Below are 13,320 nucleotides of genomic sequence, written 5' to 3'. Positions count from 1 at the left end.
CGTCGATCTCTGAATGAAACATCTCAGAAAGAGAATGTTATTTCTGTTCTGATTGATCTGTTTTTGGAGCAAAAACAACTAGTGAAAGCCAGGAATGAATTAATTTGGCTGCCTTCACTAAAAAAAAAAAGATGTTTGGAAACATCAGCTCTTTAGTTGTCTTAACTGACTACTGTGGCTTTACGTGGCTTAATTCTTAAATATTAAAATTTGGGCTTCCTGCAACAAATTAAATTGCTCCATTCACAGGAGGACTAGTCAACTTTACCTACAACAAAGTCATATCAGCGGTTCATTACACCACCTGTCTGACTATGACCTTTTAAAAACCCAGTAACTCAGACATTTGAGCCTCATATCATAACCTTTCACAGTGCATTTTGTTTCTACTAAAAAATGTTGTTTCTTGACCAGTGTTTACACTGGCAAAGAATTTAAGTGGACATAATGCACATTGTATTCACATCTCCGAGGAGCGCAGAGGGAGGGAATGAATCCAAGGTGAATCCACCTACATAAGTGTTGCCATACTGGGACAGACCAAAGGTCCATCAAGCCCAGCATCCTGTTTCCAACAATGGCCAATCCAGGTCACAAATACCTGGCAAGATCCCAAAAAAGTACAAAACATTTCATGCTGCTTTATTCTAGAAATACTGTTAAACAAAAAACGGCTGATCTCTACTGATAATGTCTACAATATCAAATTAATACAGGAGTAGAGCTGCTGTTCAGAGTATTTGCCCGCTCTATAGAACACGATCTTGCAGACACTGCTACTAGAGGAGGAGTCCCATACACTTTACACAGCTAATTTCACTCCACCTTACGGTGAGTCCTTATCTTTCTGTGCATATTAATAATCATCAACTCACCTTCCCCCTCCTTTATGCTAGTGCTCTCTGATAACATACTGCTGTAATATTCTTCTGTGGTCGCCTTCTAAACGGACATATCCAAATCTTGTTCACATGGATGGCTGCACTTTACTTATCTGTGTCGGCTAGCATGCCCTGGTTCCCGACAGGTGCCTGTTTCGCAAGGATGCTTGTCAAGGGGAGATAATGGCACCGGACCTACAATAATAAACATTCTATGTAAGATTCTACAAAATATCTACTCCATACTTGTGAAACATAATCTGTACTGATTGTGTTCAAGGCTTACCGTTTCACCTCTCTTGCGCCGTCTATACGCCATGTATTTAAGATACGATATGGGCGGTGGCGTCTATTTGACTAGAAACAGACCGGAAACAGCTGATTCAAAACTCCCGCTGCCTACTGATTACACAAAGCAACCCCGGGACTGCCTGGAAGCAGCTGATTAACGCTGCTATTGACTAAATGAAACAACCCCAATGTAAATACGTATTTAAGCCCCCGGCTCTAAGGTATTCAAATGATAAATCCAGTATGTCTCTCTCTGTAGCAGTCTTCTATTGTAATCGCCGCCCCTCAACATGGGGCTGACCTGCTCTATCACCATGCACTGCCAAATTATCAATCAGGTGGTGGTGTTGTGCACAACTGTTGGATTAATGTCGCTCCTAGATTCTGACCCAAAATCCTAGACCGATGCTCGGTCATCCTAGCATGTAATGACCTGGTCGTTTTACCGATGTATACCTTGTTGCACGGACCATTGTATATATCACGCCTACTGATCTATAGTGGTGCATTGATTTAAGTTGTACACCACCCCGTTGTGTGTGAAATTATCTGTTTCTATTGTTAAATCACAGGTTTTGCAGTGTATTTTATGGCATTTGTGGATGACCGACTGCTAATGAGGATGTGTGGACAATATTATCTGGTAATACTGCTGGAACTGAGGATTTAGTTTCAAATTCTTTGATTGCGAGAAAGCTGTTCTTAATTGAATTCCCTCAAAAAGTGGTAGCTGCCATCCCAAAGCACTACGAGAAAGTTTTACCATTCTCACAATTTCTCCGTTTAAAGAATTGTACATCACCTGTTGACTATAAAATTCAAGCGCAACAATTCAGTGAGAAACTCGCTCAGAGGAATTACCGGTCAAGATCTTGAAAAAAGCATTTCGTAGGGCAAAATTTCAACAACAGGGACCTGTTATTACAAACCCAGGACAAGTAACCGGAATGAGGACCCCACTATGACGTTTGTAATGAGGTTCATACTGGGGGTGAAGCTGCAGCCCACATTATTTGACAGCACTGGGACATTATCAGGTCACATCCACTTTTTGAGGGACTTTTAAGGATTTAGGGCAGAATTCCTCTAATACCCATCATAACTACAGGCCCTGTTTTTGGGGCTCTTTATCAAATATGTACAGGCTGAGGAAAGCTTGGAGTTTTTTTTCCCAGTCAGGCAGGAAGTAGGGTTGCCAAGACAGGCAGTCATTCCTACAAGCCAGTTTATGTTCCCCAGCCCTTCACCAGTCATACAACTAGAAACTAATATGCTGACCCAAACCCAGTCATTTAGCCTCACCTCTCCTTCCTCAAATAGCCTGCCTGCTCTCCCACTCAAACAGTCAGTGAGCCTGGCTTCCTTCCCCACCCTCTGACAAGCAGATAGCAAGTGTGCTCCAAGGCACCCTTGACAAACAGATAGCCAGCGTGCTTAAAGGCCCCATCTAAAGAAGCGAACATTTCTAGACAAAGCAGCCAACTACCAGGATCAGAGTATAAAAAGTCTCAGGCTTCTCACCAGTTCACCTGCTTTCCTCTCACTGCACCATGTTCTTTTTAGGCACGGAATGGCTCTCACTGTATTACATCCATGCGGGGTCTGCTACAGCTGAGTTCAGAAGCACATAAGCACCGCCATACTGGGAAAAGACTAAGGGTCCATCAAGTCCAGCATCCTGTCTCCCGAGAGCGGCCAATCCAGGCTTCAAGAACCCGGCAACCCCCCCCCCCCCCCAAATAAATAAATTAAATATATATATATATATTGTAATAGGACAGGGTCCTTGAATCCTCCCTTGAAGCCAGTAGAGTTAGAACTATTGTACCCAGAAGCCAGCAGGGGAGGGGGTGGGACCCCAAAACCTGATAGGATTCCCTTACCAGGAGAGGGCTCGAGCATAAGCAGTAAGGGGGATGCAGAAACACCAGTGGCCAGGAGGGGAGCAGGAACCAAGAGGACCAGTTTCCCTGGATTAGGAAGCAGTATGTAATTCCTGCCACCTGTGTGTGAGAGAGAGAGAGCTGCCTTCCTTAAGTCTTTGAGAAACAGATGGACCTGGAGAGTTAAAGATAAGTGACTTTTACAACTGTTGGAGGAAGAGCAGTGTGTGGGAAGGCCACAGAGTAGTTGTGCTGTGCAGAAGGTGGAGCGCTGCTCAGTCTGAGAACCAAAGTACTGTGGTTTCTGACTAAGGAGAGAAACTGAGTTGGACTTTGTGGAAGCCAAGGACTACTAACTGTAGGACACTTGAAAATAAAGGAACCTTTCTTTGGAGGGAAGGGGAGGGGGGGAATTGACCGAGGTTTGCTGGCTGAGAGAAGGATCTCAGCTCACCTGTTTTGTGCTCTGATATTTTGGGATTGTGGATTTCTGTTTTGAAGCTGCACTTGCTAAAAGCTGAGGACCTCAGAATTGTTTCCCCTGAGTTTAAAGGGGGAAGCGCACAGTGAACAGCGCTCATTATTGGGGAGGATTGGAACTACAATAAAATGGGATTTTGCTCAACCAGTGTGGTATATGTGCTTGTGCCCACAAGGGCAGTTGCAGCTGGTGCTGCACCTGGGAGGAGGAGGCTGTACCCTACGGAAGAAGGGAGGAGTTTACAATATCCTATATAATAATTCTCACCTCCACAGGATGTGCTTGGGACCGTGCCTGCCGGAAGTGGTCTGCTAGGCCAGGCAGGCAGGCACTGACCTCAGTGATATCAGTGACAGACAATTTGGCAAAGCAAACAATCAGAGTGCTGGCCATTAGGACACAAGGTTGATAGGAGAGTTTTAAAAGACTGAAGGAACCGAAAGTGTTAAATGGGGGGAGGGGGGGGAGTTCTGAACCGACTGAAAGACATGAACATTTGGGAAAGGAAAACCAATCTGAATGCTGGCCATTAGGACACAGGGTAGATAGGAGAGTTTTAAAAGACTGAAGGAAATGAAAGTGTTAAACTGGAGAAGGGGGGGGGAGTTGTGAATGACTGAAAGACAAGCAAATTTGGGACAGGGAAAACAATCTCAATGCTGGCCATTAGCACACAGGTACATAGGAGAGTTTTAAAAGACTGAAGGAACCAAAAGTGTTCGTGGGGGGGGGGGGGGGGCAGGTAGGGGGGGGGGGGGGGCAAGTTCGAATGAATGAAGAATGAAAATTTACGAGAGGAACACAATCTGAATGCTGGGCATTTGTACACAGGGTAGATAGGACACTTTAAAAAAAAAATGAAGGATGTGAAAGTATTACATCTTGGGGGAGGGGTGAGGAAGAAAGCGGTGGGGTATCCGGATACTGGGCGTTAGGGCCACGGGGGTACATAGACTTTTGAAAGCCTTAAGGAACCCAAAGTGTGGGAAGGAGGAGAAAGGAGGGGAGGGAACGGGATGAGGGGCATTAGGAACAGGGAGGGGGCCCTGTCACACACTCTCATTCTCCCAAACACCACTGTCACACACCCGCACATTCACTCTGGCTCTCTCTCTCTCAAACATACACACTCCCAGGAAAACCTTGCTAGCACCCGTTTCATTCGTTCCAGAAATGGGCCTTTAATATGTTCAAGGACTTTCCTTCAGGAATCTGTCCAAACCCCCCTTAAATTCCGTACGCCAGCTGCTATCACTACATTCTCCGGTAAAGGAGTTCCAGAGTCCAACTACAAGCTGAGTAAAGAAACACTTTCTCCTATTTGTTTTAAATCTACCATATTCTAGCTTCATCTTGTGTCCCCTGGGTTCTATTATTTTTGAAAGTGTAAACAAACGCTTCACATCTGTCCGCTCTACTCCGCTCATTCTCTTGTAGACTTCTATCATATCACCCCTCAGCCGACTTTTCTCCAAGCTGAAGAGCCCTAACCATATTAGCCTTTCCTCATAGGGAAGTCGTTCCATCCCTTTTATCATTTCGTCGCCCTTCTCTGCACCTCTCCAATTCTTTATATGTTTTTGAGAAGCAGCGACCAGAATTGGACACAATATTCGCGGTGCGGTCGCACCATGGAGCGATACAACGGCATTATAAACATCCTCGTGTTTGTTTTCCATCCCTTTCCTAATAATACTCAACATTCTGTGTGCGCTTAGCCACCGCAGCACACTGAGCAGACGTTTTCTTATAAACGATGACTCCCACATCCCTTTCTAGGTCTGTGACTCCTAACACGGAACCTTGCATGACTTAGCTGTAATTCGGGTTCCTCTTTAGCTGACACCAGTGACAGCTAAATGAGCTGTGATTGGCTGAGAGAGACCTGGAGGGGCATAATCGAAAGGGATGTCCAAATAGTTTTGATTTGGGCGTCCTCACACGTCCTGATTCCCCGATTCTTCTCTCCAGCGGTTTTCGGGCACATAAGAAAAACACGTCCAAGAGAAGGACGCTCATCACAAAATCTGAAGAAATAAATGTCCAAGGATTCATCGGGGACGTCCCTTTTTTTTTTTTTTTGAGTGAAGGACATCCAAGTGTTAGGCCCTTCAAAGGACGTCCCTGACGAGCACTTTTCTTCCGATTTTTGCGATGGGCCTCTGCATGGGTCCTGCTCACAGCAGCCCCAACGAGAAGTGCAGACCTCCCGTTAGGTTTTCCGCGGTGCATGGGGTCAGAAACGGTAGTGCATTCGCATCGCATTCACATTATAATAGTAATTAGCTCATTTGCATTCTGTTTTTGTTAGCTGCTACTGTGACAGGAAAATGGCTCGGAGAACCTTTTTGGCATGTCCCGGTTTACTATGCGCGCTAAACTGGCTAGAACCAGTTAAAAACCACGTGCTGGCTCATTAAGTTTAGTGCATCTGGCCTGAGTTAGGAAACAGGTAATTTTCATCTTCACATATTAGCCATTATATTAAGAGAAAGTCACAATGGATTTGCTGAAAGAGGAAAAGTCGAATTGCACAAGTACTCTCCTCTGGTCCTGCTAGAGAGGATATCTGTTGCCAGTATGTGCCTCAACCCTCCAGCCCACGAACCAAGCCAATTAAATAAAAAGAAAAAACTGGGAAGATTTGGGCAGACAGGCTAACAAAGCTGATTTGAAAGAGATGTATGAGGGCTTATTTAAAGGGGCAATATCAAGCAATATGATAGAATATGGGTATATAATGTTGTACCAATGGTATTTATACATCCAAGAGGAAAAAGCAACTTCTAAGACCACAAAAATAGAATGCTGAGGAAAGAATGGTCCAAAGGGCACATTTAAACATTTGGTAAAAATGTCCCCACTTGGGTTACTGAACTGGGCTTCTCCAGGCTTGGAAGCAGATTGTTGGGGGGGGGGGGGAAATGATGGGCAATAACCACTGCTGCTTGCATGCTGATAGCAGGGAGCTGGAAATATCTGGAATGGGAGCGATCTTGAAGAAACTTTTACATATAAAGAGAAGATGCTTACCTGTAGCAGGTATTCTCCGAGGGCAGCAGGCCTCATATTCCCATAAGTGGGTAGACGCATCCTGCTGGCAAAATCCCAAAGAACGAGAGCCCCCTGGAGCTGCGAGCAACGATCCAGCGCGAATGCGCAACTGCCTTCCCACCCACAGTGCAGCTGCGTCTTTCAGTTTAATACAAAGCAAAATACGAAAATAAATATGAAGAAAAGCCAACTCCAAGGGGAGGTGGGAGGGATTGTGAGAATATGAAGCCTGCTGTCCTTGGAGCAATACCTGCTAAATATCTTCGCTTTCTCAGATGACAAGCAGGGCTTACAATTCTCACGTGGGGAATCCCTAGCATCCAGGCTCACCTAAAACAACAAACACTGATCAATTCAGCCTCATAACGGCAATAACTTAATGCAGATAACCTGAACTATATACAACTTGATGAGGATGCAGCCTGGAACAGAACTAAAACGGGCCCTAGGAGGGTGGAGTTGGATTCTAGAACCCCAAACAGATTCTGCAACACTGACTACACAAACCGACTATTGCATTGGTATCCTGCTCAAGGTAGTAGTGAAAGTGAATGTGTGGACTGAAATCACATCGCAGTCTTGCAAATCTCTTCAATGGAGACTGACTTCAAGTGGGCTACCGATGCAGCCATGGCTCTAACATTATGAGCCATGAACATGACCCACCAAAGTCAGCCAGCCTAGCATAATCGAAGGAGAGGCAATCTGATAGCCAATAAATATGGCGTGTTCCGATGGTGATCCCCATCCTCCCTGTTGGGATCAAACAAACAAACGACTGGGCAGACTGTCTGTAGGGCTTCATCCGCTCCATGTAAAAGGCCAATGCTCTCTTGCAGTCCAAGGTGTGCAAGCTGCTTTCGGCAGCGAGTGGGCATGAGGTCGGGGAAAGAATGTTGGCAAGACAATCGACTGGATCAGATGGAACTCCAACACCACCTTTGGCAGGAACTTAGGGTGAGTGCGGAGGACTACTCTGTTGTGATGAAACTTAGTATAAGGTGCATCCAAACCAAGGCCTGAAGCTCACTGACCCTATGAGCTGAAGTAACAGCCACCGAGGAAAACAACCTTCCAGGTCAAGTACTTCAGATGGCAGGAATTCAGTGGCACAAAAGGAGCTTTCATTAGCTGGGTGAGAACGATGTGTGAGATCCCATGACACTGGTGGAGGTCTGACAAGGGGCTTGACAAAGCAAACCTCTCATGAAGTGAACAACTAAGGGCTGTCCAGAGCTAGCTTACCTTCTACTCATTGATAAGCACTAATTGCACTAAGGTGAACCCTTACGGAGTTGGTCTCGAGACCAGACTCAGATAAGTCCTCCAGCTTCTCCCTTCCCTCACACAGTGTCCCGCCCTCGCAGAAACAGGAAATGCATCGTCGCAGAAGGCAGGACACTGTGTGAGGGAAGGAAGAAGCTGGAGGCGAGTCTGCAGTGCTTTCTTCTTCACTGCCATCGCTGCCACTGAAAATAAAAGTGTTAAATGCGCGGGGGGGAAGGAAGGAACGGAGAGGAGGGCTGTCAGGGAGCTGAGGGAGGGCAGGGAGAATCGCTGAACATGGATTGAATTGGATGGGAGGGCAGGGGGATGAGAAGAGATCGCTGGAGAGGTGGGCAGGGGAGAGAAGAGATCGCTGGACAGGAGAGGAGGGGGAGGGCAAGGGAGAGAGGAGAATTGCTGGACATGGATGGAAGGAAGGAAAGAAAGAAAGGAAGGAGATGCACACGGATGGAGTGGAAGGGAGAGAGGAGAAATGCTGGACATGGATGGAGGGAGGGAAGACAGAGAAGTAGATGCACATGGATGGAGGGGAGGTGAGTGAGGAGAAATGCTGGATATGGAATGGAGGAGAAATTGCTGAATTTAAGGGCTGGATCGGAACACTTTGAGGGCAGATGCTGAAACTGGAGAAAGAATAGGGACAGGGGCTACAGATGGTAGATATGACGCATAAGGACACAGGAGGATGGTGGACATGGTGAAAGAAAAAATATCAAATGGAAAGAAGACACTGCATAAAACAGAAGACACTGGGCCCAAAGCGAATAGAAAAACTAAATGATCAGACAACAATAGTAGAAAAAAAGTATTTTATTCAGAATTTATTAATTGGAATATGTCAGCTTTTGGAAATGTGCTCTGTGATATTTGCATGTAAGTTTCAATTTTTCTAGTATTGCTACATGCTGAGTCTGACTTCTTGAGGTAACTTTCCAGTTCAGTATTTCGCCTTCATATCTGTGGTGTCATATGTTTTTCATGTGTGATCAAGGTGCAGTAACATAGAGGCATATTTTCAAAGCACTTAGGTTTCTATGGAACTTTGGAAGGCTAAGTGCTTTGAAAATGAGCCCCATAGTAAATCACGGCAGATAAAGACCTGTACGGTACATCCAGTCTGCCCAACAAGATAAGCTAATTGTACACAGTATTCTGCTAGTGTGTAGTATTTGCAGCCCTTTTTTTTTCACTAGGTAGGTACTGGTGTTTTAGAGCCCAGTGTAGTTACAGTGCTGCCTTTCCACACATAAGGTTGTAGCTCATCCTGTCCTTAGAATTAGTGTTATTATGGTTTGGTAAGGTTATGAGTGTGTTTTTGCACAAGTTTGTGTATAGTGTTCTGCAGTGGAGAGATTGCGTGTGGGCCTTACTGAGGTGGCACCAAATAATCAGAAAGGGTGTAGAGTCTAAATTATGACACACTACCTCTTGAAGGATCTACATATGGTCGTTAATAAAAGGAGCTCATTGTGAACATTATCCACCCTAAAAGGGTGTTTTGTGGCTCTACATGAGAATTGTGATATTATGATCTCTTGTTTCATATTGTTGACGGTCTGCATTTTCTGTATGGGTGGTATGTAGGTGTATTAGGGTCTGCCCAGTGTAATATTTATGGTACAGTAAGGTCCTGAGTGTGTTTTTGCACAAATTTGTGCATAGTGTTTTGCAGTTGAGTGATTGTGGTTAGTATATGCTTTGAGCAACCACTTTATTCTTTGAAATATGATACATATCTAATATCTAAATTTAATAAAGGTATTAATTGTGACTATGTTATTTTACTTTTTTTTTTTTCTGTGTATTGTCAGACAATTATGGATGTAAGCTCCACCCCTGCCCCACCCCTAACCCCACCCCCTTTAGCCTCCCCAAACAGTTGGGCCACCGACCGCCTACGTCACACCATTTACTGAGTTAGGCAGCTTTCTATCTGCTTTAAAGGGTTTGAAACCATTAATATAGTTCCCTCCTCAAACTTGTAAATTCTTCAATTTTCAGCACTTTCTTAAGAGGTGGCAGTATAAATCCTCTTTCAGGGGAGCTACAGTCCTTACTTATTACCACAATTCACTAGAGAGTGGTTCTTGTCCAATTCAGGACCTTCTGCTTAATGGTTAAATTGTAACAAAAAATTAGCTTTTGTTTTCATCAGCTATTAAAGCTGTCAAAACTGTATCACTTTACACAATTTTAAAACCTAGTCCTGCCAGCCTCTATAGTTACAGCAAGATTCCATCAGAATTTCTTTTACAAATACCCTCCTTAAATACTTCCCAGATGTCCCCTATAAATATTTATTCATCCCTTTCAGTAACTTTCACAAATACTTTTGAGGCAAATTCTCCCTCTAAGACCCCACTCAGATAGTAACATCCTACTCTTACCTCTGATCCATCTCAACCACCGTTTCTAACTGTCTCTCTACACATCACAGTTCTCTGACATCACAGAGTTCCCACCTTCAGGCTTTTCAACTATAAGCTGAAAATAAACTTTTAAATCCTCCTCTTATAATACTTAAGTGTGTTCCTCTCTCTCTCTCTCACTGAAAAAAAATTGAACAGCAGACGATTTCCGATGTGTTGTAGCTTTATTTGCAGCATCCAAGACTTGACACGTCGTGTTTCATGGCCTTCCTCAGGAGTCTAAAACAAAAATACATGTAGAAAAAAAATGAATAGATGAAAACATGAATAACTAAATAAATGACTACATAAATAAATGCAGAGATATCTTGACACAATATAAATGAATAAGTCAAAATGGAATCTGGCCATAGAACATATAAATAATTGTTGTACAGAAATGGTAATAATGTTACCTTCTGTATGGAATTCCTAGCTAGCCTCTGTTAAAATACATGTAATGTCGTATATCTAACAAAGAAAGAACATCTTAAGAAAACAGATATATCTACTCATATGATACGGAGGCGACAAAAAATGTATAGAACTGTGTACCTAAATAGTGTGGAAACTGTTTCAATTGTAGTGAATGGATAAAGAGTAATGAAATATAAACACAAATCTTATAAATAATAAATCAATATGAAAAAATAGAGAAAAATAATAAAAAACTGAAAGCAGCATGAAACTCTGTCCTCGGGCTAATGGGGTTAATATTCTACTAAAAAAAGTGTAATTGATACTAAAAACTATGTGCAAACGAGTTTGAACTATTTTCATGTTTTAGGGCCCTGTTTACTAAGGTGTGCACAAAATTAGCGCACGCCAACTGTGTAGGCGCCCATAGGAATATTGTGGGTGCCTACACAGAGCGTGCTAAAAGCACTAATGCACCTCTAGTGCGGCTTTTTTTTTTTTTGCATTTGTACCCCGCGCTTTCCCACTCATGGCAGACTCAATGCGGCAATGGAGGGCTAAGTGACCCGCCCAGAGTCACAACGAGCTGCCCGTGCCGGGAATCGAACTCAGTTCCCCAGCCCCCCAGGAACAAAGCCCCCCACCCCAACCACCAGGCCACTCCTCCACTTGCTTAGTAAACAGAGCCCTTAATTTAAAAAAAATAGAAGGATTTAAGAGTGGCATGAAAGCTAAACAGATACTCAGAAAGCGAGTGCTGCAATCTGTAAAGTGTTACTGTCCAATGGCTAGAAATGTAGTCACAGTTTGGAACAACAGTCATTTGAAAAAAAAAAGAACTAATATTGAAAAACGGAAAGATAGTTCTGTCTTATACTTTCAAATTAAAAGATGGTTATACGTCAGTCATTTAAAGAACAGCTTGTGAGTAAGAATGTTGCACAATTTAGCTTCTCACTTACTTAGATGTAAAATGAAAAACATATTATAAAAAAACAAGCAGTAGTAATTGACATAACTAAATCTACTCAAAAAATGTCTAACATGAGCGTACAGTTGGTAAATAGTAGTTGCCAAAGTCTATTACTGTTGCTACATACACAAGCGTGAACACTGGATCTCTCATGAGTTCGGGTAAAAAATGAATAGTAGCGGGAAAACTTTAAAAAAATTCAAATTAAACATGACTGGCCACATAATGACGTATATGAGTTATAGAAGTGAAAACCAAACTAAGCACTATTTATTGTGGAAGCGCCTGATTATTTATTCCTGAAGTATAACAGCCTTACAATAAAAGAGAGTGAATGCTATTCAGTATGAAAGTGTATAATTGCTGATCTTTTAAAGGAATGCAAACAGTACTAAAAAAAAAAAAAAGGGAACCCCATGTGAATGATGTTTAACTTTACTCTATACTTTATACCTTGTAATTACAGCCTTGATGTAGCTATTGCCAAATTGTTGTAAACAAAAATGGAATGAAATTACCAATAGAGCCAGGCGCCACTAAAGCAAGGAACCGCTTCGACGCACACTTGATGTTTGTGCTCATTTCTGTGTAAAAAAAACTACATACTGTAAAACAGGCAACAGCTATTACCGGAATTAAAACTGCATGAAAAAATGATTTAAGTAAGAAGTAGTAAACCATACCTTACTACTGATTTCTCATAGAAAAATGTAAATGCTTGAACTCTCCAGAGTACAGGCTAAAAAACAGAGAGGCTGCGTAAGCGTCTACGCGCGCCCAATGTGCGCCAAAATAGAGTTACCACATGGCTACCATGTGGTCCTTGCGGTAATTTCATTTTTGGTGCGGTCTGCTATGCACGCCCAAAAATATTTTTATTTTCTGGCGCGCGTCAGCTAGGCGCACCAAGTGGCATTTAGCATGCGTAGGTCATTACCACCCGGTTACCGCGTGAGACTTTACTGCTAAGTCAATGGCTGATGGTAAGGTCTCAGACCCAAAATGGACAAACGGCAATTTTCATTTTGCCGCACATCCATTTTTGGCAAAAATTTTAAAAGGCATTTTTTGCAGGTACACTGAAAAATTATTCTGTGCGCGTCCAAAACACATGTCTACACTACCACAGGCCATTTTCAGCATACCTTAGTAAAAGGACGCCAGAGTAATGGTGGGAACTCTTTTTTAAACTGAAATGTAAACCGCACACAATTAACAAATCTGTGACGTGTGTACTTGAATGTAAAAAATTGCAGAAGATGGTAATGAAAGCAAAAGAAAACAGAGACTGTGATAAATACTATTTGGTATGGAAACAAATGTTCACTGATCTCTAGGGGATGATGGCATTGTAGGCAAATAGAACCAAAGACTGAAGTGAATGCTGATCAGTTTGAAAGTGCATAATTACTGGCTGTAAATGAATCAGAGTAAAACTGGTGTTAAATCAAGCTCAGCATTTAAATCGTTAGGTATGATTGTGTTTAATTTGAAAATAAAATGTTCTTCTTTTAGAAGTATGTTTTCAAAATCTCCTCCTCTCCATTTTTTCTGTATCTGTTTTATGACAGAATTTGTTTTGTCATCAATAGTATGATTTAGATCTGCCAATGTGAAACTAAAGAGAAGACTGTATGTTTCTGCT

The sequence above is a fragment of the Microcaecilia unicolor genome, chromosome 2 (assembly GCF_901765095.1).
Source record: "Microcaecilia unicolor chromosome 2, aMicUni1.1, whole genome shotgun sequence".
NCBI classification, from domain to species: Eukaryota; Metazoa; Chordata; class Amphibia; order Gymnophiona; family Siphonopidae; genus Microcaecilia; species Microcaecilia unicolor.
This window is presented reverse-complemented; position numbering follows the sequence as displayed.